The 24,883-nt window shown below is 46.5% G+C and overlaps 1 protein-coding gene across 1 annotated transcript in view; it reads left to right on the plus strand.

Moving 5' to 3' along the window:
* Positions 1-24,883, plus strand: part of LOC105478891 (RAB31, member RAS oncogene family) — a 150,918-nt gene that overhangs the window by 108,470 nt on the left and 17,565 nt on the right. The window lies entirely within an intron of this gene.

Consider the following 24,883-nt stretch of genomic DNA (forward strand, 5'->3'; position numbering starts at 1 on the left):
ACATAAATAAGCCTATTCTAAAATTTATATGGAAAATCACAGACACTGAATAGCTAAAACAATACTGACAAAGAAGGATATAATGGAAAGAATCACTCTGTTCTATATGAAGGCTTACTATATAGCTACAGTAATCGAGACCGTATGGTATTGGCAGTGGATGGATGCATAGATCAATGGAACAGAATAGAGAACCCAGAAATAAATCTACACAAATATGCTCAACTGATTTTTTGACAAAGATGCAAAGGTAGTTCAACAGAAGAAGCAATTCAACTGATGACCTTTTCAACAAATAGAGTAATCGGACATCAATAGACAAAACAAAAACAAACCTCAAACTTATATAAAATTAGTCTAAAATGAATCACAGGCTTTAATGTAAAATGTTAACCCCTAAAACTTTTAGAAAAACTTCTAAAAGAAAATAAATTTAAAGATGTGGGGTTAGGCAGAGTTCTTAGACTTAGTAAAAGCACAATTCATATAAGGAAATACTGATAAATTGGACACCCTTAAAATTTAAAAACTTAAAAATATTTGTGAAATATTGATGTGTGAAGAGGATGAAAGACAAGCTACAGACTAGGAGGAAATATTTGCAAACTATATATCTATAAGGGACTAGTATGTAGACTGTATAAAGAACTCACAAAACTTATATGAAAAAAATTTTAAAATGGGCAAAAGATGTAAATAGACATTTCACCTGAGAGAATAGAAGATGGTGAGGAAGGATGTAAAACGACGTTCAATATCATCATCAAACCTATCAGAATGGCTAAAATAAAAATCAGCAACAACACCTAATGCTGGTGAGGATATGGAAAAACTGAGTCATCCATACATTGCTGGTGTGAATGCAAAATGGCACAGCCACTCTGGGAAACAGTTTGGCAGTTTCTTTTAAAACTAAACATGCAGTTACCATATGGCCTAGCAATCACATTCTCGGGCATTTATCCTGGAGAAATGAAAACTTATGTTCACACAAAACCTGCACATGAATATTCATAGACACGTTATTTGTAATAGTCCTAAACTGGGATCAGCCCAGATGTCCTTCAGCTACGAATGGCTAAACAAACTGTGGTGCATCCGTACCGTGGACTACTACTCAGCACTAAAAGGAAGCAAACTGCTGATACGCACAGCTCGAGTGCATCTTCAGGGGAATTGTGCTGAGTGAATGAAGCCAGTCCCAAAGGTTTCACAGTGCGTGGTTCCATTTATATAACATTTTAGAAATAGAGGATAGATTACTGATTGCCAGGGGCTGTGGTAAGGGGAAGTAGGGGTGGGGGACGGGGAGGAAAGTGGGCATGGATTTGAAAGAGCAGCATAAGGGACCCTGTGGCTTTGGCACTGCTTGGTGTCTTCTCTGTGGTGGTGGACACAGGAACCTACACAGGTGATAAAATTGTATAGAGCTTAACTCACATACATAAGTGCATACAAGTAAAACTGGAGAAATCTGAATAAGATAGAATGCAACAATGACAATGTCCTCTTTGTGATATTATACCATAGTTTTTCAAGATGTGACCATTTAGGGAAACTGGGCAAAGTGTATGAGGAATCGCTTGGTACTGTTTCTTACAACTGCATGTAAATGAATCTACGGTTATCTCAGTAAAAAATCTGATTAACAAAAAGTTGATTTAGATAAAAATAATAAATATTAGAACAGTGAGGTGAGGGTATGTGTAATATATATGCATTATATATATTATATACATATGGCAAAAATTGCAAAGGGGAATGTATTTGACAAAAGTTTTATAAGCACACTGGGCCAAATGATTAAATGAACCATCTCCAGCACACCTAAGGTACAAAAGATAAACAGGGTAACTGTATTAAAAACTCCCGTTTAGGAAGGAGGGAAAGGGAAGCCTGCTGCCTGGGTCTCTGCCCAGGGTGTCTGTCTCCTGTGAGACAGGAATAGTCGGTAAGTGATAGGGCCTGGGAACCTAGTGGGCACCAGCTTGTTGACACGTTTCTATGGCAGGGGAATCGGTTCTTGGTCAGCAATCTGGCTGCTCCAGATTCTGCCTGCTGATACAATCTTTCTGGGGAGTTAGCCAAACCTCTAAACCCCAGACCTTATTCAGAGCTTGACCTTCTTTTACTCTAATCCCAAAGTACTTTGCTCTCCTGTAATTCCCAGAAAACTGTTTGATTTTTCACTGGGGGTTGTAGCAGGACAGTATGTAGATGTGTGTGTGTGTGTGTGTAGAGATGTGTGTGTGTGTGTGTGTGTAGATATGTGTGTGTGTGTGTAGATATGTGTGTGTAGATGTGTATCTGTGTGTACATGTATGTGTGTATGAGTGTGTGTAGATATGTATGTGTGTAGATATGTGTGTGTGTAGATGTGTATGTGTGTGTAGATGTATGTGTGTATGAGTGTGTGTGTAGATATGTACGTGTGTGTAGATATGTGTGTGTAGATGTGTATGTGTGTGTATGTGTGTATGAGTGTGTGTAGATATGTATGTGTGTGTAGATATGTGTGTATGTAGATGTGTGTGTGTAGATGTGTATATGTGTGTACATGTGTGTATGAGCGTGTGTGTAGATATGTATGTGTGTAGATATGTGTGTAGGTAGATGTGTGTGTGTAGATGTGTACGTGTGTGTAGAAGTATGTGTGTGTAGATGTGTATGTGTGTGTAGATGTATGTGTGTATGAGTGTGTGTGTAGATATGTGTGTGTGTAGATATGTGTGTATGTAGATGTGTGTGTGTAGATGTGTATGTGTGTGTAGATGTATGTGTGTATGAATGTGTGTGTAGATATGTACGTGTGTGTAGATATGTGTGTGTGTAGATGTGTATGTGTGTATGAGTGTGTGTGTAGATATGTATGTGTGTGTAGATATGTGTGTATGTAGATGTGTGTGTGTAGATGTGTATGTGTGTGTACATGTATGTGTGTATGAGCGTGTGTGTAGATGTGTGTATAGGGGTGTGTGTGTAGATGTGTGTGTGTAGGGGTGTGTGTGTGTGTTGGTGGAACTGATCTCATCCAACACACTTTGGTTGTGTAAGCTTGTCGATCCTTGGAAGGAGCTCCGCCTGGCATATTTTGAGAATGTGCTGGATGGAAGTGGAATTAGCCCTCCAACCTTGGCTCAGCCTACTGAAGGCATTTGAGTGCAGAAGTACTTGGCAGAGATGCCTGTTCAGTGTGTTTCATCTTCTTGCATGTTCCAGAAGACAGTATAAAGGTCCGCCCCACTCCCAGAGTGGAAGGCATTCAGAGGCATCTGGTCAGGTACACTCAGGATTTTTAGCTTGGATTTTTTTTCTAGGTTCCTGATCTTGGTGAGGGATTTTCCTGTCTTGAACAACCCTAAACAAAATCTTCCTCTGCTCAAATTATCGTGAAACTGAAGTAATGTATGGTCCCTCTGAATTCGAGGCATGAAAGCAAAGTGGAATGTGAGAAGACTGTCCTGGACTTTCACAGAGTAGGTGCTCAGGGCTGTAACCCCCCGTCCTTCCTGCTGCCCTTCTCCCTCCGGGTGAATGTTGTGGCCGCTGCTCCCAGGGGTGGAGAATGTGCAGTTCCTGGTGGGTCAGGCCATTCTGTTCCCTCCGCCATCTGCTGATGCTGCAGTTAGGCTTGCAAAGTTGGGGACATTTAAGGGACTGACAGAGTTGCAAGAAAATAAGAACCTTAAATGGATTGAATCCACAGGATCTGGGGTACCAGCTGACTTGCCTGGTCAAGATGGCAGGAGAACCTAGTCTGCATGCTGAGCTGGGGCTGGCAGCAAGTTTCTGAACAAGTAGCCCATGGCATGGGGCTAATTCAAGGTCTCTGCTATTCTAGGAGGGCGGATTGGCCTAGGGTCTAAACAGAAAAGAAAACTTTGTCTCAGAAAGTCTGGGGAGCCCAACAGGAGACCGCATGGTCTTTTCCTGGGTCTGGCAGAAAAAGCAGGGCAGTTGAGTCTTGCAAAGAACAAAAAGAGAAATAGGTTGTAACCTTGCCTCGGTGGTTTTAAAACTTTCATGAATTTAAGAAACCATAGTGCACTTGTTAAAAATTCTAGTTCTAGGAACCAGGTCCAGAGATTCGGATTCAATAGGAAGAAGGAGGCGAGGATATGTGCATTTTAAAAAGTGATCCTTTTACAAGTGGTCCAAGGGTCATTCTTGGAAAAGCATTGCTTTCGGCAGTAGAGGTTTACGGTGGAGAAGAATGAGGAAGTCCCAGAATCTATGCTGGCATCTGTCCAGGTCTCTGGCTGCAGGCCGCACTGTCTGGGCTTCTCTCTTGCCCTTCAGGCCTCCTGGAGATGAAAACAATGACTCATCATCTTTCAGGATTCAAAAGTGGCACCCATTATCCTAAGCAAATTAATCCAGGAACAGAAAATCAAATACTGCATGTTCTCCCTTATAAGGGGAAGGAAACGTTGGGCACTCATGGACATAAAGATGGGAACAGACACTGGGGGCTTCAGAGGCAGGAAGGAGTGGGGGGCGGTTGCAAAACTTCCTCTTGTGCTCAGTACATGGGTGACAGAATCAAATGTACCCCAAATCTCAGTGTTACTCAGCATGCCTGTGTAACAAACCTGCACGTGTACCCCCCTGAATCTAAAATAAAAGTTGAAATTATTGGCTGCGCAGGGTGGCTCACACCTGTAATCCCAACACGTTGGGAAGCCGAGGTGGGCAGCTCACCTGAAGTTGGGAGTTCAAGACCAGACTGGCCAACGTGGCGAAGCCCCGTCTCTACAAAAAATACGAAAATTAGCTGGGTGTGATGGTGCATGGCTGTAATCCCAGCTACTTGGGAGGCTGAGGCATGAGAATTGCTTGAACCCAGGAGGCAGAGGTTGCAGTGAGCTGAGATCGCACCACTGCACTCCAGCCTGGGTGACAGAGTGAGACTGTCTCAAAATACAAACAAACAAACAAAAAAGTTGAAATTATTTAAAACACACACACACACAAAACACCAAACTGACACCATTGGCCCTGCATCTTTAATCTCTTCCAAAGCATTTCCAGGGCCTCTCTGCCCCGACCCCTTCACACCCCACACTCATAATCACCAGGAGAAGAGATGTGATTGGGTGCAAATTAATATGGGGCTCCCCTGTTTAGCTTGGATATTTTTCTAGGTTCCTGATCTTGGTGAAAGATTTTCCTATTTTGAACAACCCTAAACAAAATCTTCCTCTACTCAAAATTATTGTGAAGCTGGAGTAATGTGTGGTCCCTATTCTGGATGGTTCAGCTCCCTTATATCCAGCCTGTGCTTGTTGCCTTTGGCTTGGGTAAGGGGTTAAGGTCACCTGGCTTTGGGACCTCTGTGAGAGGACCTGCAGGTATTTCAGGAACCATCTGCTTTAGGGCCATGTGGCCAGGATCCTCCACGAAGGAGGGAAGGTCAGAGGAAGAAGTTCATGTCCTATCCCCCCCGGCCCTTAAGCAAGAATCACTCCCCCACATTTCCTCTGACAAGCATGGGCAGCCTTGACCTATGGCTGCCATAATAAGTCATTTCTTGGGAGAAATTACTCCAACACCATCTATTCCGCGTAGCAGGTTCTAGTTCTACATTTCTTCTGCTTGATCTTGTTTTGTTGATTTTGAATTCTTGGCTCTACACAAATCCCCTTTGACTCTTCCCAATTTGAAACTCTTTCAGGCTCTCCTGGCCATTTTTGGACATTGCCTTCATATCATGGCTTCTAATGGAACTGCGTTTCAGCCTCAGGGGTCTCCTGTTGGCATTTCCTTGGAATTCTACCTCTCACTGGTATATTTAGGGCCACGAATGAATCAGAAGGATGAGGGAGGGATCGGGAAGTGCTGATGGGAGAAAACCCCTCAGACCTAGTTTATTTTACAAGTGGTAGCAGTGGGAAGTTACCCAACAATAGTGATGATGGGGGCTGGGTTGGGAAGTGGGAGAACCTTCTTCTCAGAGGTGGTGGGTAATGACCTTGAGATGGCTTTGCTGTCACTGGCTGCCTCTGCCCAAGATTCCTCCTACCCTCCCCATAAATACAACCCAGGAGATGCTCAGGGGCGGTTCTCGTGCACTCTTGCCTCTTCTGAGGGAAGGAATCATGGTCTCTAAGATCTTACGGAAGCACTCTGGTGCCTCTTACAGAAACACTGGGAGGGATGGGTGGGACTGCTGCCAGGGAGTCCAGAATTCCTTACTGGAGTAGAGGTTGTACACCAAGAAAAAGGGCATCTGGTGTTAGCAGTGAAAACAGAGTAGGGTAGGAGGAAGGAAATTAGTCCTGTTAGCTCTCAGTCATTCGATTAGCAAATACGTTTTGGTGGTTCTTTTGTGGCAGCAAAGTGCTGTGAGAATAGAAAAGAGACAGTCTTTTCCTTCGAGCTATTAATGTTTACTTCTATTTGGGCAGCCAAGAAAGGGGGTGGGGAAATATCTGATGAGCGATATAAGACTATATTTAATAAAGTTCCAGTTGGTCTGATGCAGTCCAGAAAGGACAGAGGAGTTCAGGAAAGAGAGAGTTCAGAATCATCTGTTGTGACTAGGAAAGGCATGGGACAACATGTGTCCCAGGTGGGGCATGTGCCACAGGCAGTTACGGATGTGTTGGAGGAGGAAATTCTAGGAAGGGGGAAGATCTGGGACAAAGGCCTGGAGGTGGGAGTGAGCTTGGCACGTGTTGGCAGGGAGGGGCCTTCAAGAATATCTACCCTGCGCCTGCCCTGGGGAATAGTGGGAAAGACGGCTGGATGGTGTGGGTCTCAAAAGCATGCAGAGTGGGTGGGCTTGATGTGCTGACCAGGATGGCTCCTGCCTCAGCTTCCCCATTGCCAGGCAGTCAGAACACTGTTTTCTTCTGAGCCTGTTGTGGCCCCAGGCTCCTCCTTAGTGCAATGCCTCAGGTAGTCACTGCCAGTTAAAGAGATCAAACCTATTGGCCATCCTCCAAGGAGGCTATGGGAGCCGGTCTAGTGTCTTACGTGCGTGATTCATGCAATTTCCTGTGCAATCTAGAGCTGGAAACCAGGGCAGACCTGTACTTCCACAGTGTACACAGTCAAGATAGAAACACCACCAGCCATCTCCTCAGTTGTTTTACATTTTTGGATAAAACTGTGGTTTTTAGCAGATTAAAAATACATTTGGAAATAAATACTTTTTACTACGAATAATAAATTAAATTGCCTTCATCTCTTACTTGTGACTCCATAACTCATTCCGGCCTTGATAGTGAGCCACAGTTGAGTAGGGAAGTTTCTTAGAAATTATACAAACCAAAGAACAGAATTTGAAACGCTGTACCCTAAAAATCCAATTTATTCCAAATACTAAAAGCACTAAAGCCAGTGAACATCAGTGAACATCATGGCAAGTGTTAAATGCACATAGCGTTTTCCTTATGTGAGATAACGAGGAGGAATAGAGCCTGTGCTGTGAAAACGTGTGTGCTCTGAGATGTGCCTGTCCGTGTTCTGCGAGCGATGCGGTGCAGATGGCCCCGCCCATTCACCTGCTGCTATCGAAGGAGGAAGGAGGGAGCCGAAGACTGAGCTGCCCAGAGAACCCAGCAAAGGCATCTGGAATATCTCTTTCTTAATTACAAAAATTCTTAAAGAAGAATATATAAAACATGCATATTGTAAGGAATATTGTGGTAATAAAATAAACAGCTGTGTAACTGTGCCACAGAACCCCCTTCCCCAATCGTATCCCCGTCTCTCCACCCGGAAGTAATCACTCTTCTCACTTTGATGATAGCCACTTGTTTTCGTTATGCTTTACACCTACGTTTACATTTTCCAAGCAGTAGATGCGCCCGTTTTTGAACTTTGTAAACGGAATGAGACTATGTGTCATGTGATGACGTGTCTTTCACTCAGCACGCTTGTCAGATTCACCTGATAGAGGTTAGCTGTGGTGTCTACATATTCATTGCTGTCTACTGTTCTGTTTTATGAGTGGAACACAGTTTGTCTTTTCATTCTATTGGTGGATATTTGAGTTATTTCTGGCGTGGTGTTATGAACATTGCTGCTTGAACGTTCTTGTGCATATATTGCTATGTGTAAGCATTTCTCTGGACTGGAGTAGGTAAGAGTTGAATTGCTGAGTTTCAGGGTGTGCACACCCTCAGTCTTACTAGATAATGCCAGTGTCTTTCACGGTGGCATGGAATATGCCAATCGTGTGTGAGCCTTCCTGCAGCTCTGCATCCTTGCCATGCTTCAGAATTGTGATCCTTCAGGGCATATAGTGATATCTGACAGTCATTTCAATGTGCATTTTCCTAATTATCTATAAAGTTATCATCTTTTTATATATTTATTGGCCATTTAAGTTTCCTCTTCTGTGAAGTGCCTGTTCAAATCTTTGCCATTTTTTTTCTATTGGATTGTTTACCATAATCTTGTTTATTTTTAGGATTTTAAAAAATACGTACTTGATGCTATTCTTTTGTTATCTCTATGTGTTGAAACTATCATCTTCAAATTTAGGTCTTTTCATTTTCTTTATGTTGTCTTTTGCTTTAAAAACATTATTATTGTTATTTTAGAGATAGGGTCTTAGGTAGTTGCCCAGCTGGAGTGCATAGCTCACTGGAGCCTTGAACTCCTGGGCTTGAGCAATCCTCCTGCTCAGCCTCCCAAGTAGCTAGGACTATAGGTGTGCACCACCATACCCAGCCAATTTTTAAAAAAAATTTTATGTGTTTGTAGAGATGGGAGTGTTGCTGTGTTGCCAAGGCTGGTCTCAAACTTCTGGCCTCAAGGGATCCTCCGACCTCGACCTCCTAAAGCTCTGGGATTATAGGCATGAACCACCAAACCCAGTTCTTTTTTCCATTTTTTAAGAGACAGGGTCTTGCCATGTTGCCCAGGCCGGAGTGCAGTGGCTATTCACAGGCCTAATCCCACCACTGATCAGCACTGAAGTTTCGACCTTCTCTGTGTCCTACCTGGGCCAGTTCACCCCTCCTTAGGCAACCTGATTGTCCGTCACGCCTGGGAGGTCACTATATTGCCATGAAATTTAGTGCAGACACCCGATTGACATAGTGCTCTATAGCCCAGAACTCTGGGGCTCAGTGATTCTACTGCCTCAGCCTCCCGAGTAGCTAGGACTACAGGTGCATGCCACCATACCTGGCTGTGTTGTTTTTTCATCATCAGAAGTCCTTAATTTTTATGTTACATGATTTATCAATTTTTTTCTTTATGGTTTATTTTTGGGGGGGGAAGAGCCTGATTTTAAGAAATCTTATTTTAAAAATATTTCCATACCTCCAAGATCAGGAAGTTATTCCCCTAATATTAACTTACTCCCCTAATATTAACTATCTTTCATAAGCTTTACAGTTTTGGTTTTCCTATCTGTCTTCAAATCCTTCAAAATGGATTTTGATTTGTATGCTGCTTAATTTTTCCCATGTAGACGCCCAGTTGTCTCAGCATCATTGGTTGTACAGTCCACTGTTTTCCTACTGACCTGCAGTATTAGCTGTTATACGTCACGCGTCATGTACGCAGTGTTTCTCGGGCCGTCTCTGCGGTTCCACTGGCTGACTTAGCCATCCTTAAACCGACACTGCACTAACTTAATTATGATACCTTATCATCGGTCTTGATAAACAGTCTGGACTTACGCTCTGGGATCTTTAATCAATACTTGTGGGCCCCAGAAAAGATTTTATGAGCACATAGACGTGTGGGTGTGGACGTGTTACGGTCTGGTGGAGACTGGGCTGATGCTGTACTTTGGGTTATGATGCAGAACTATGTTATGTATTTCATTGCTCAAATGGTTCCAGCTTTGGCCACTGGGGTTTCTTTCTGTTGGTTCCTCTGCCCCTTTGACGTTCGCCTGTCATTTTGGTTTTTGAGCACTTTCTTACTTTCTGGCACAACAAGCTGTTTCAGGTTTATCTTGTATATTTTTGGCTCGGCCCTATAGTCAGCCTGACTCCTTTTCCCTAACTAGGACTCCACAGGAAACAGAGTCCCTTCTTCAAGGAGCTCAGCCTAGCAGTAGACAGCTTCTTTGTAGGCAGGACCAGGCTTCCCTGCAGCAGAAGGGAACTTGAAATCAGGGTAATGAGCCTCAGCAGGGACAGGCCACCATGCTGCCCTGAGAGGATCGTGTGTGGACACAGGGCTGTGGCATGGCCCTGCTTTGACCCTATGCCGTATGGCTATGCTGTAGGGACAAGTGGAGCCTGGAGTGGCCTGAGCTGAGGACTGCCCTGAGGTCTTTCCACTCCCCAGGGCATTGCATAAGTAATTCCGCTTTCTATTTGCACAGCAAAATCAGGGACACAGTTTTCTAGAACACGGGGTGCCTCCCCTCCCCGCAGCCCATGATGGTCTACCCTGGGTGGTGGGCCCTTGCCTGTCTTAGAGACAGAACGCTCTGCAGGATTCCAAGTGGTCAGTTGTGGCCCACAGACCACTGGCAAGTGGAGGCAGAGCTGTGGAGCCCTCGGGAGCCACGGAGGGCTGCCGCCTGCCACGAAATGCCTACTCAGCTGTTACTAGCCCCCTGTGGGTGGCAGTGCTAGTGATGTACAGAATCCTGGGACTAGTGTCAGTAACTCTATGGATATGCTGAGTGATCTGGGCGTGCACTGCTCTGGTGGCCTTTATGGTCAGGAGGTGACATGCGGTGACAAGAAAGGAAGAGCTGGCCCAAAGGGATTCAGCCCAGGGTGAGGTCCACGGAAAGGCCAGGGCCAAGAGGCAGCCAGCACCCCAGGCCGATGGTGGCCTCATATCGCCCATGCCAGAGGCCAGTCCTCGATTGCTCCAAACCCTCACTCGAGGGTTCAAAAGGTTCAAAAGGAAATGAATTCCCATCAGGGTCCAGATGAGCTTCTGAAAAAAAGCATGACAAAACAACCTCCGGAACATCCCGGAATGACCGACGCAAAGTACGCCCCGCACGGCACAGCACAGACAGAATGACCAACGCAAAGTACGCCCCGCACGGCACAGAGATCTTCAGGGGTAAACCGTGGACGATCTGAATGACAGCACGGCCCGTCAGCAACCTGCAGAGCTGCCTGGCCAAGAAATTGCCAGACGGAGGCAACACTTGCAGGCAAAGGAGGAGAAGAAGGAAAGGCCGGAGCAGGCAGGGGCAGGAGTGGAACAGGCCGCAAATGTTGGAGTGAAGTGCAGACCTTCCTGGCCCACACTCCTCTGAGCATCTGCTCGAGGACAGTAGGGACCACGTGGAGGACAAGGACTTGGCGATGGTGGGGGACAGGGAAGCAGGACGTGGCGGTCCCTCAGCATCCCGGCTAGCAGTCCCTCTGAAGAGTGGATGATGATGGTGACTTAGGTGTGTCTTTCGAATATCCTGAGGGGGAGACTGGAAAAGCAGACATGCAATCCTGGGAAGAAATCTAAAGGTGTAAAGAACTCACGGCGGAAGTCCAAAGTCTGCCCAGCGGGCAGGCCTCTCTGCAGGGCACGAGGGCACAGCTGGAAAGGGAGCTCCCAAAACTGCAGCTGAGGGTTCCCGCTGCCTACACTGCACCGAGAACCCATGATGGGGTCTCACGGGAGTCCACGGAGGAGGACGCCTACTGCCTGGGCCTCGACCAGAGACTTCGAAAGGTGCACGAAAACGTGAACCGCGTGTGTCAGACTTGCGACCACTACAAGAAGATGGCCCAAGACCTGGCCCAGGAACCGAAAAAAGACACTTCCAGTTTTCAGAGGGAGATCTTCTTCTGTGAGAAAATGGCCCAGGAAGGCTGGATGGCCGCTGTGTCCGCTGAGAGCGCTCCAGGCGCTCCGGGAAGAAAATGACCACAGCAGGCAGAAGCCGGCTGATTTTGAGGCCACGTTCCAGCCTCTCCAGGGTGATGCTTTGGCTCCTGGGGTTCTGCCTGCAGCCCACAGGGGCCCAGAAGTGTCCGGGGGACCATGGGCCGACAGGGCCCCCAGAAGGGAGGCGGATCATGATGTGAGGGTTCGGGTCCAGAGTACCTGCTGGTTTGATTCTGTTTTCCCTGTAACCAGGTCCTGAACGCCCAGAGCTGTGGCAGAACATCAGCCAGTGCTGCTCCCTTTAAGGCACTTTTGATTGATCTCTTGTTAGTTTAGTTCATTAGTTGATGCTGAAGTTGCTTATATTGATGTCTGATAGATGGCATTAGGAGTAAGGTACTATTTTTCAAGTAAAGATTGTTTAATATAATTCTTGCAAATACACAATTTCCACATTTCTGGGCCTCCATAAGTACGCAGGGCAAGTATTTCATTTTCATTTAGAAAAAGGGCGTCTCTTACCTCAACATCATTGTGTTTGTTATGGATAGGAAGACGTAGGCCATATCTGATCTATGAGCTGTTATTAGAAAATAGCACAGTAAATTGGCTGGAATAAACTTTGGTTTTAAAACAGTGCCAAAAGAGTCATAAAATTCTTTGTCTCTGACCCAGAATTCTTGGGTCTTCTGTCAGCATCCATTGACTATATCAGATGATTTTATTGACTTATAAATAGGGTAAAGTCAATCCCTTTAGGAGCTTTTTATGAGACAGATGGCATACTGATAGAGATATGACCATCTGGGATAGAGCCAAATAATGAGCCTTAAGGGAAGTCCTTGAGATTCAGTGGTAGATACATTGAACAAATTATATAGTCTTTTGTCCAACAAATGGTTATCCACTATGCAGCCTTTTTTTGAGATGTAGTTTCAGTCTTGTTGCCCAGGCGGGAGTACAATGGCACAATCTTGGCTCACTGCAACCTGCGCCTCCCAAGTTCAAAAAATTCTCTTACCTCAACCTCCCTAGTAGCTGGGACTACAGGCGCATACTACCACAACTAGCTAATTTTTGTATTTTTAGTAGAGACAAGGTTTTGCTGTGTTGGCTAGGCTGGTCTTGAACTCCTGACTTCAGGTGAGCCACCCACCTCAGCCTCCCAAAGTGCTGGGATTACAGGCTTGTGCCACTGCGCCCAGCCCACTATGCAGCCTTTTAATAAGGGGGACAAACCTGAACAGCAGGTGGTCAGCTCAAGAACACCTTTCCTATAAGCATGTGGATCTCCTCACTAATTCAGCTGTCAGTCGTATTGTGGCAATCAGCAATACATTTCTTCTGGGGTTGAAGAGGAAGGTTCTACCAACTTCAGACAATATTTACAGAGACATAAAGAAAGAAGTCATGAAGAAATATTCAAAGTTCAAAAAAAGAAAGAACATGAGTTCTTATTGATGCCTCTAACTCTAACCCAGAAACACAGGCCCTGTTCTAACCTTCTTTGGCGGTGGGGGAAGGATATTAAAAGCCATCAACTTCTGAATGATTAAACAGAGCGGTAAGCTTCTGTTCCTGGGGATTTTCTTCAAAGACAGAGTAATCTCTTTTGCCTTCACTTCACATATGGTCCAGAAGTTTCAGCATTTCATAATGTAACTTCTATTAATATTAAGAACTACAACTATCTCAGTGATTACTTTCAAATGGCACAATTTTTACTTATAGTTGATCTGTCTCCTGTTTACTTAGGAAGTGGGTTGTAAACAAGTTAATTACCATCACTGCTGACCCTAATTGAGTGCCTACTGTGTGCATGTGTGTAGTTTATGTCAATCCTCCTGTCCTTTTCCTATCTTATCAGTCAGGAAACCGAGACACAGGTGGGTCGAGGAGTTGATCCCAGGTCCTGTAGCTAAGATGGTGTAGAGTCCAGCTTCTGACCTAAGTGGTTTGTCCCAGAGCCTGTGTTCTTGACCGTCACGGTATCTTGCATCTGCTAAGAAGTACAAACAGGACCCATGACAGAGAGTAACTCCCAAACTGCCCCGAGAGAAAACGGCAGCTGATGGGATCCTGCTCAGAGGATTTGGAACCAACAACTCTTTCCAGTGGCTCTTTCTCTGGCCTCTTCAGGACTAGGCTGAATTTCTGTCAGGAGAAGGGGATTAAGAAGCAAAGGAATGGCCAAGTCCCCTAGAGAACCTGTTTTCTGCCCAGTCCCTGTTGGATTCCAAATTCTGATATGTTTTCCATGAGAAACAACCCATTTAAACCTGACACTGCTCGTTTGAACTTGACACCAGGAATTTAGCCCCAGGTGAATAGCAGTTAAGGACGTGTGTTATTAAGTAGGTGAGGCCCCTTGGGAGCAGAAATTCTTCCCAGGTACACGGTTGTCAAATGCTTTAGCTGTAAGTGCTTAGATCGTTGCAATGTGTTATTGTCTCATTAGATATTTGCTGTGAAGGGAGTGGTTATTCTTTGCTTTTTTCAAAGAAGTTTGTTTTCAATTTTTTCCATCTCACAGGTAAAAATCCAAGTGTCTGTAAGAACTAGCATTTTAAACAGATTTTGCTGCTTTAATTATTGTTAAAATGGTTCCCTCATCTGTGTGTTACATAGACATCTTGGGTATTTAGAGAAAATATGAGCTAGGGGGAGCATAACAAACTCTGATTATTCATTTCAGTGGGTGCTTGCCGGAACGGGGCCTGCTGTGAGAATGCGTCAGAGCACACACAGCCCTGCAGCCCTCCTCTGCTTGATTTTGATGAAATGTTGTGAATGATTTCCCTTGCTTTTGGCTGCAATATCTTAAACATGTGGGATGGTTTTGACAGAAAATAATTCCACCACACAGTTAACAGCATCTCCCGCTCCCTGCGGCTGTGCTGCTCATGGCCGGCTCAGTTGGTCTTTTATGCTTGACCTTGGAAGGGGGCTGTGGCTGGGGGACAGAGTAAAAATGTAATGCAAAAAAAATTTAATGAGATGTTAAATGTTACATTCCAGGAGTTTGGCAGAATATAATATGCTTAGTTTTTTCTCTTAGAGTATTTTAAAACTGTAATATGCATGCTAGAACATGTATGAACCACCAGAGAATTTGTTTTAGGAAGCGCTCATGAGTCCACTCTTCTTTTTATTTTTATTTTTATTTTTATTTTTACTGTAAAATGGTGCCTGAGCAGTATATATTTTATTGTGCCCTAGGTTTAGTTATCTTGATACAGATCTCCAAACTACTGGCTTCATAGTGTCAGATTATGAATTGGATAGAGTGAAAAAATATCAGACTTGACTTTTTATAGTCCCCCCTACAAGAATTATTCTCCATTGTTAGCAGGCTTGAGAGCTGTTGGGAAGCTTGCTACAGTGTCGATTTCTGGGGCTTGCCCAGTAGGCATTCCGATTCTGTAGGTCTGGGGAGATTTAGTATGTGAGGGACGGAGTGGAACACACGGGCAGAGTCAGTGTGTGAAGAACGGGGTGAAACACACGGGGAGAGTCAGTGTGTGAGGAACCGGGTGAAACATGGGGAGAGTCAGTGTGAAGAATAGGGTGAAACATGGGGAGAGTCTGTGTGTGAAGAACGGGGTGAGACACACGGGGAGAGACAGTGTGTGAGGAACGGGGTGAAACATGGGGAGAGTCAGTGTGTGAGGAACAGGGTGAAACATGGGGAGAGTCAGTGTGTGAGGAACGGGGTGAAACATGGGGAGAGTCAGTGTGTGAGGAACGGGGTGAAACATGGGGAGAGTTAGTGTGTGAGGAATGGGGTGAAACACGGGGAGAGTCAGTGTGTGAGGAGGAACGGGGTGAAACATGGGGAGATTCAGTGTGTGAGGAACGGGGTGAAACACAGGGGGAGAGTCAATGTGTGAGGAACGGGGTGAAACATGGGGAGAGTCAGTGTGTGAGGAACGGGGTGAAACATGGGGAGAGTTAGTGTGTGAGGAATGGGGTGAAACACGGGGAGAGTCAGTGTGTGAGGAGGAACGGGGTGAAACATGGGGAGATTCAGTGTGTGAGGAACGGGGTGAAACACAGGGGGAGAGTCAATGTGTGAGGAATGGGGTGAAACATGGGGAGAGTCAGTGTGTGAGGAATGGGGTGAAACACACAGGGAGAGTCAGTGTGTGAGGAACGGGGTGAGACACATGGGGAGAGACAGTGTGAGGAATGGGGTGAGACACATGGGAAGAGTCAGTGTGTGAGGAACGGGGTGAAACATGGGAAGAGTCAGTGTGTGAGGAATGGGGTGAAACACATCGGGAGAGTCAGTGTGAAGAATTGGGTGAAACACATGGGGATAGTCAGCGTGTGAGGAATGGGGTGAAACACATGGGGAGAGTCAATGTGTGAGTAGGAACAGGGTGAAACATGGGAAGATTCAGTGTGTGAGGAATGGGGTGAAACATGGGAGAGTCAGTGTGTGAGGAATGGGGTGAAACATCAGGAGAGTCAGTGTGAAGAATAGGGTGAAACATGGGGATAGTCAGTGTGTGAGGAATGGGGTGAAACACATGGGGAGAGTCAGTGCATGAGGAGGAACAGGGTGAAATATGGGAAGATTCAGTGTGTGAGGAATGGGGTGAAACACACAGGGAGAGTCAGTGTGTGAGTAGGAACAGGGTGAAACATGGGAAGATTCAGTGTGTGAGGAACGGGGTGAAACGGGTAGAGTCAGTGTGTGAGGAATGGGGTGAAACACATCGGGAGAGTCAGTGTGAAGAATAGGGTGAAACATGGGGATATCCCAGTCAGTGTGTGAGGAATGGGGTGAAACACATGGGGAGAGTCAGTGTGTGAGAAGGAACAGGGTGAAACATGGGAAGATTCAGTGTGTGAGGAACGGTGTGAAACATGGGGAGAGTCAGTGTGTGAGGAATGGGGTGAAACACACAGGGAGAGTCAGTGTGTGAGGAACGGGGTGAGACACATGGGGAGAGACAGTGTGAGGAATGGGGTGAGACACATGGGAAGACACATGTGAGGAACGGGGTGAAACACATCAGGAGAGTCAGTGTGAAGAATAGGGTGAAACACATCGGGAGAGTCAATGTGAAGAATTGGGTGAAACACATGGGGATAGTCAGTGTGTGAGGAATGGGGTGAAACACGGGTGAGTCAGTGTGTGAGGAATGGAGTGAAACACACGGGGAGAGTCAGTGTGTGAGGAATGGAGTGAAACAGATGGGGACAGTCAATGTGAAGAATGGGGTGAGACACGGGGAGAGTCAGTGTGAGGAACAGGATGAAACAACGGGAAGAGTCAGTGTGTGAAGAACAGGGTAAAACACATGGCGAGAGTCAGTGTGAAGAATGAGGTGAAACATGGGGAGAGTCAGTGTGAGGAACGGGATGAGACACACGGGGACAGTCAGTGTGAGGAACGGGGTGAGACACGGGGAGAGTCATTGTGAGGAACAGGGTGAAACACAGAGGGAGATTTAGTGTGTGACAAACAGGGCAAAACATGGAGAGAGTCAGTTTGAGGAACAGGGTGAAATACATAGGGAGATTTCGTGTATATAAAGATATTTGAAATCTGTGCAAAAAAGAGATAATTCAGTAAATAGTGGTGGAATAAATAAGAGAAGGAAAAATATGAGAAGATAAATTCAAAATGGAACAAGGATTTAAATGTAAAACAGCGAAATCATGAGACAGAAGACGAATAAATTTTTAAATAATCTTCAAAATGGAATGAATTATTTAATCATGATACAAAACTCATAAGCCATGGCTGAAAATGATGAATAAGCCTGACTATATGAAAACTTCTGAGTGGCATAAATGCCATAAACAGGAATCAAATACAAATAGCAGGTTGAAAAAAATTTGGAAAATGTATTACAAGGGGCTAGGTTCCATAATATGCAAAGAACAATTACAAATAAGTAAGAGGAAAAAACCTCCAAATAATCCAAAACCAACCTGGGCAGAGAACATGTACAAGAATGTCATGGAACAAGAAACATTCATGGCTTCTAAAAAGTTATTCACCATCCTTGAATAAAAGTTTCTCAGAATTAATGTCAGATTTTTTTCATTGAGAAAGAACTTCAAAGTACGATGCAGTTTTACTCTTGGGGTGACTTATGAACATTAATATACTTGTCAAGTTGGCTGATCTGGCCTGTGCTCCCCTCATGCTTCTATGGAATGTTGATAATTGGACCGGGAGCTCTCCTGGGCATAAAATGATGGGGTTGAGTAGGATAACGCTACGAAGGGCCTTTACTTGTTTCTTCTACTTGCATCATTTCCTCAGTCCTTTTGGCATTCTGTAAGAAAAGAGTGCCATGCCGTCATCCTCGCTGAGACGGCTTTGCAAAGATTCATTTAAGAAACATTAATATAACACTTATGGTGTGCCCTGCATTATTCTGAGCACTTTATAATATCAGCCTCCTTTTCCCTTACGTAAACACTGAACATTGCTGTAAAATGTCCACCCAGCCTGGTGGAATGCATGGACGACATAACCTGAGGGAGGTGAGCACTGAAGGGTATTTACTGGTGGAGACGATCGCGTTCTTTCTGTGAGTGGTACACTTGGGCTGCCTGTCTGTATTTACCCTCTCATGTGAGGTGCTCATCTGGGCCACCTGGGAACGACTCGGAGCCAAAACCCATGGCCAGGACGCCTGAGTATACTCAGGCAGAGGGGAGTGGAGGTGGAGCTCATCTCTCTCCAAAGGAACCTTCCCAGTAAACCTCCATAGGGAAAAGCATTCTTCTACCCTCAGCCTACGGGTTTGATTCGCTTCCCTCACAGGCAGGGCTTCAGGATTTCCTCTGGTGTACCTGCCTTCCTTTCCCGCAGCCATCAGTGGAGGAGGACCACAGAGAATTTAACCAGCCCTGAAATTAGATCGAGGCAGCTGCCATGTTGCCAGGTTACTTCCACAAACAACAAAACAAGGACCCTTATTGGGTAGCACAGGCCTGTTGGAAATGCTGGAGCCCACAAGAATGTTGTTTCCTGATCCCCCTCCCCTGCTGAGAAGCCTCTGCGTGCCAGGGACCAGCTCAGGGCTCTTCCTGTGTCCAAGAGACGGGACAGGCCACTGCCTGGACCTCACTGGAATACAGGCTGGTTAACATCAGAGCCTGGGACTCGGAGGAGACTCCCTTTCTTGTTGTTTTCACCCTCGAAGCCTCCCTCCCAGCCCACTTGGAAGGCTGGGTGAGCCTCTAGTCCCGGGTCTTTTCCAGTTGACTGTCTCAGCACTCACCACCCTTCCCACTAAGTCCGCAGATCCCTCCACTACCCACTCCTCCTTTCTGCTGAAGGCGACTTGGGGTGATTTTTGTCATCTAGTCATTCAGCAGATGCTTACTGATTGCCTCCCAAGAGCCAGGTACTGTGAGGACCCCTGGACATGAAAACAAAAGCCATCGTCCTGGTTCAAAGACATCCACAGCCTGTTTGGACAGAGAGACACTTCACAAGGGGATGGTATGACGATAGGGGTATGACAGGAAGAGGGGAAGAGCATCTAGCCTGGTGGAGGGGCTGCCAGGCTGAGCTCTCCAGGAGGCCGTGTGAGATGTTGCCACGTGTACAGGAGGAGCAGGTGCAAGAACTTGAAGTTCCACCACCAGCAGCCGATTTTAAATGGCTGTGGCTTCGGGGGTGAACGGGGGAAGAGTAAGACATGAAGCCTCATCCTGCTAAGGTGTTGGTTTGATTCTCCAGCAATCAGAAGATGTTGGAGAATCCTATTCATAGGAATACTTGCTAGATTCGCAGTTTGAAGAGTCCCCACCATGGACACATGGATTGCGGGAGGCTAGAGGGCCAGGAAAGGCAACCGCGGGAGTCCCTGTGAGAAGCGAAGAGGGGGTGACTGCAGCAGAGGCAGCGGCTTGGCAGTGAGGCTGGAGGAAGGATAAGCAGGCTTTATCACAGAGCAGTGAGGGGCTCTAGAGGGGAAGCCATGTGGGGGAACTTGGTGGTTTCTGGCTTGGGAAGCAGCAGGTTTGCGAGAAGAGTGGCAGATTCGAGGGTGAGAGGTGGTTGGTCGGGCTTTGACAAGTTGTATTTGTGAAGTCCATTTGCCATGAGCAGCACTTAGCTAGTTCAAGGGGGAGGTGTGTCCAGACGTGGAAGAGAAAGGGTGGAGTCTGTGGCCCCCGAGCCTGTAACCACACAGCATGAACGTCAGGTCCCTGAGATGCTCTGCAGGACAGTGTCCACCATGGGAGGCAGTCACCCATCCTTCATCCTGACTCAGTGCTTTCATCCCCATCACTTGAACTTGATTGGTCCCCTTTGTGGCCCGGCAGCTGTTCCTGTGGTCTCCAGCTTTCCCACTTCTCCGGCCCTCCCCATCCGCAGTGGCTCAGGAGGGACTCCAGCTGGGCTCTGAATTCCACCCTCCATCCTGACCACTCAGCCTGCCCGGAGCTGGCCGCCGCTGCTGCTTTGGGATGGGGGTGGGCTTCAGATAGTCAGGGAGGAAACCCTGAGTAATGCTGGCATTGATGGGCCACGCAGACTGTGATCAGCTCTGGGAACGTCTGTGAAGGAGCAGCCAGGGGACGGGGCTGGCCTGGGGGAATCTGCATCCACACTTCCCGCCGTCGCGGTAATTCTCAGTGATTTCTGCATGTAGGTTGGTCTAGAAAGTCTAAAAATAGTCTTCACCGTCAAAACTAACTCTGCGTGTTTATACCTTGGCTTGGGTGAACTCGTTTCAGTTTACCTGTTTCAGCACCTAGCACGATACCCAGCATATAGTAGACACTATACACTTGTTGAAAAAAAAAATGAACAAAAGTCACTAGATGCCGTACCCTCCCATCGTCGTAATGACGGGAGGCCTGTGGTGGCACCTTTCTGCCTCATAGGCCTGTGCAGTGGCCTCTCCTGAAGTGCACCTGGAGTTCTCAAATGTTCCTGGTTTTACATGTTTGCAAGGCATTCTGGGAAGTGAATTCTCACCTTCACAAAACTCTCCTCGCAGATTGTAGGCACACCGTTTGTAACGACAGCAATTTATCTGACACTAACTGGATGTCCTACTATTCAGTTCAATTCAGACTCTGACTACCTGGAGTCGGCGTAGACCCTGCGAGTTAAGAGCTCTGTCCTGCAAGACTGCCTCCCATTTCAGACTAGAGCTGCAAGTTTCCAGTATCCCCAAGTTACCTGCATTTCTGTGTAACAGACTACAAATTTGGGGTCTCCTATGACCTCCCCTCAAATTCAGTACTTCACTAGAATGGACTCACAGAACTCAGGAAAGCACTGTACTGTCAAAGGAAGGAATTACAACAAATTTATTCTTAAATATTCTTTAGAGACAGTATCTTGTTCTGTCACCCAGGCTAGAGTGCAGTGGTACAATCATAGTTCACTGCAGCCCCACACTTGCCAGGCTCAAGCAGTCTTCCAGTAGCTCCTGAGTAGCTGAGTCTGTAAGCACACACCATCACACCTGGCTAATTTTTCCTTTTTTGTAGAGATGGGGCCTTGCTATGCTGCTGAGACTGGTCATGAACTCCTGGTCTGCAGCGATGCTCCCGCCTTGACCGCCCAAAGTACTGGGATTACAGGCATGAGCCACTGTGCATGGCCTGAATTTAGTTTAAAGATCTCAATTGGCTTTATTCATGATTCTAGAATTGACAACGAATCATTCCATAAAATAGAATAAGTGTTCCCATGAGCTGAGCAGAGGGGATTGGCTTTATAGACAGAGCAGAGCTGAAGAAAGCAGGAGCCAGGAACAGGAGCCTGCTAGTCATTTCAAAGATACTTTTCTTGGGGGACAGGCAGAGGGAAGGACAGGGAAACAGAACGATAGAAAAATATCAGATTAGTTAACATTTTATGTAAGGATTAAAGCCAAGGGAACTTCATTCCATGGCTACTGAAGATTTCAGCTGGCCTATTTGGGAAATTGGCTGTTACCTCTTGTGACTTCTCAGAAGGTCAGATAACCACTTAGTTTGGGTTTGGTGAAGGGGAACTTAAGCATGAGTGACTGTGTTTATTTTTAGTCTGGTCTCTTGGGGCCTAATGCAGGAGCTTAGTCCCAAGCAAAGGCCTCCTATAATATTAATTTGACATACAGTTCTGTTGTTGTGGACACAACACAGGAGTAGCTAAATGGGAGAGACGCGAGGGCAAAGGGCGAGAGTGGGACAAGGAGCTTCCAGCCTCTCTGGGGTGCCACTCCCAGCAAACCAGTGTGCTCAGCAGCCCGGACCCTCTCAAGCCTTGTGTTCAATAGTTCCTATTGAGGCTTCATTACTTAGTCATGATTGATTAAATCTCCAGCCCGAGAGGCTGGGGTTGGGGCTGAAAGGTTCAACCGTCTTAACCATGTGGTTGATTCCTCCAGCAGCAAGGCTTATCCTGAAGAGGCCACAGGATGGTCTAGGGCCATACCCTATGAAACTCAGGCATGGTTGAAGGGGCTCTTCAAGAATACCAGAAGACACTCCTATCATGCAGGGAACTTCGAGGGTCTGGGGAGAACTGTGCCAGGAACCGGGGCAAAGACTGAGCCTGTATTTTTTATTATGGGAACATGTTTTGACACTCAAGAGTGGTTGTTCCTTCCAATCTTAGTTCACATTAGAGGGACTTTCGCTGGCCGGATTCTTCCTGTAATCGCCTGTTCTTTAGAAGGACAGAGTGGGCCTCTGCCCCGCTCCGCCCCAACTCCGGTGCGTATGACAGTTTGAAACATTTTGAGCCCCACATGTGTCTGTCAAGATGGAAATAACGGCCTCTGGCTTGTGGTGCCGGTGGGTGCTTGTGCCATTGGGGCCCAGTGGGAGTGAGGTGGACAGAGTCACGGGGTTGAGTTACGCCCTGTCTCACCTCTCATTAGGCATGTCACTTCTGCCTTCCGAAGATTTAATGAGACCACCTCTATCATGGAAGGAGCCTGAGGGTATGCTTTTCTTACCTTTCCGTCTCCAGACCTATGTTTTAAACTGTGAAGGAATGAGCCTCTTGGCCGTGGTCATCCTCAGGATGGAGATGTTGGGCTGTGGCACATGATACCTGTTCTCTTGTAAGCCTGGTGAACCTGTGCCGCTCCTCCTTGTCCTGCAGTTGGCTTGATTAGAGGGGTTGAGGAAGCACTTCACCTGTGAATGTGATTTCCTCTCACCTGCGGGCCCAGAGACATCCTTGCTTGCCAGGTGCTCCTCACCCCACCCCCAGTAGGGTAGCAGGTGACATCTCCCCCTGCACCCCATTGTGGGCAGAGATGAGCCCCACCCTTTTTCTGTGCTTTGATAAAGACTTCAGGAAGAGGCTGGGCGCGGTGGCGCACGCCTGTAATCCCAGCACTTTGGGAGGCTGAGGCAGGTGGATTACTTAAGGCCAAGAGTTCAAGACCAGACTGGGCAACGTGGTGAAACCTGTCTTTACCAAAAAATACAAAAATCAGCCAAGCGTGGTGGCACACACCTATAATCCTAGCTACTCGGGAGACTGAGGCACGAGATTTGCTTGAACCCGGGAGGCAGAGGTTGCAGTGAGCCGAAATTGTGCCACTGCACTCCAGCCTGGGCAACAGAGCAAGACACTGTCTTTGAAAAGCAAACAAACAAAAAAAGACTTCAGGAGGAAGTAGAAAACAGATATCATGCCAAACTGCACAGAGAAAAGCACTTTTCTGGAATCTTTCAAGTATAAACGTTCTGCTGCCAGAAAAACTCAAGCGTATTCCCTGTGACAGGCGTGGGTCTTGTCTGTCACAAACGAGAGAGTGAATGTCGGGGTGTACGTTTCCCTGCAGTTTGGAAGCACAGGTACCCACTGACTTGGCTCCAGGGACATATTTCCTTTGGCTGAGAGGCTGGGGCCATCGTCTTTAACATGATAGACCCTAGTTAGGCGCTCTTCCAGCTAGGACTGAAGGGTCCTCCCTGCATGTGATTTGAGTCCCATAGGAATTTGAATGCCAGAGTAGAATTTCCTTGGTAACTTTAAACCTCTTGAAGCCATTTACAGGCTCTGAGGTGGGTGGAGGAAGGGGCGGGGAGGTAGGCTCTGTCCCATCACTCCCTGTCCCTGTTTTGATTTTGTGTCTGCCTTCTTCTCTTTTCCAATAGCAATTCTTCTGGTTGAGGATTGTGTTACCTCTTGCCTGCAATATTAGAGGAGCTTCCAGATTCTTCTCCTCACCTCCATCCATTCTGTGCACCATTTTTTCCTAGACTGTGGAGCTGACGCTGTCACTTCCTGTCCTTCAGTGGCCTCTGGGTGTAGACAGACATGGTGTGCCTCCCTCTCTCAGCTCCAACCACTCTGACATTCTCTCCATTCAGGCCCATGTCATTCATTTGCACATCCACCATAACACCCCCAGCAGTGCTGGGTGCAGAATCAACTTTTAATAATCTTCAGGAATGTGTGCACTCTCCTGTCTCTGGGCCTCTGCTCAGGCTGTCCCATCCCAAATTCTTACCTGCATTTGCCTAGCCTTCATGGCCACACTTAAGGTGACCACCTCTGGGCGTCTTTCTGGGCTTCACTGAACAGAACACATCACTTTCTCCCCCTCTGCTCCTGAAGCACTTTATGTCGTAGTGTTGTGGATTAGAGTGCCCCCAAATGAACCCTGTTTGTCCATGCTCTAAAGCACAGGTGCCAGAAGGCAGGACCTGTGGTTTCCCTGGCCCCTGGGAGAGGGACTGGCATGCAGCAGCTGCTGGAGTATAGGAACTGCGTCTTTTTTATCTTTGAATCCACCACAGCATTTTCACATTGCAAAGAGGTCAATAGATTTTTTTAGGCTGGTATGGCCGTGGACCCCATCCAAGTACTAGCCAGGCCTGACCCTGCCTAGCTTCCAAGATCAGACAAAATCGGGTGTGTTCAGGGTGAGATTTTTTTTTTAATTGTTCATTTAAATAGAGTTCATGCCCTAAAACCTTTGTGAGAACATCCTTTTACAGATGAAAGTCCAGATATGCCATCCTGTATTGTAGCCATGGTGGGTATAACCATGCTTGTTTCCAAACTGTCACAGCACATTGCATATTTTCTCTGATTTGTGAAAGATAATATGTAAAAAGTTTCACAAAAGCATGTGTGCACAAATGTACTAACAGTGGTGTTGGTGTTTTT

The sequence above is a fragment of the Macaca nemestrina genome, chromosome 19, assembly GCF_043159975.1.
Source record: "Macaca nemestrina isolate mMacNem1 chromosome 19, mMacNem.hap1, whole genome shotgun sequence".
Classification (NCBI taxonomy): Eukaryota; Metazoa; Chordata; class Mammalia; order Primates; family Cercopithecidae; genus Macaca; species Macaca nemestrina.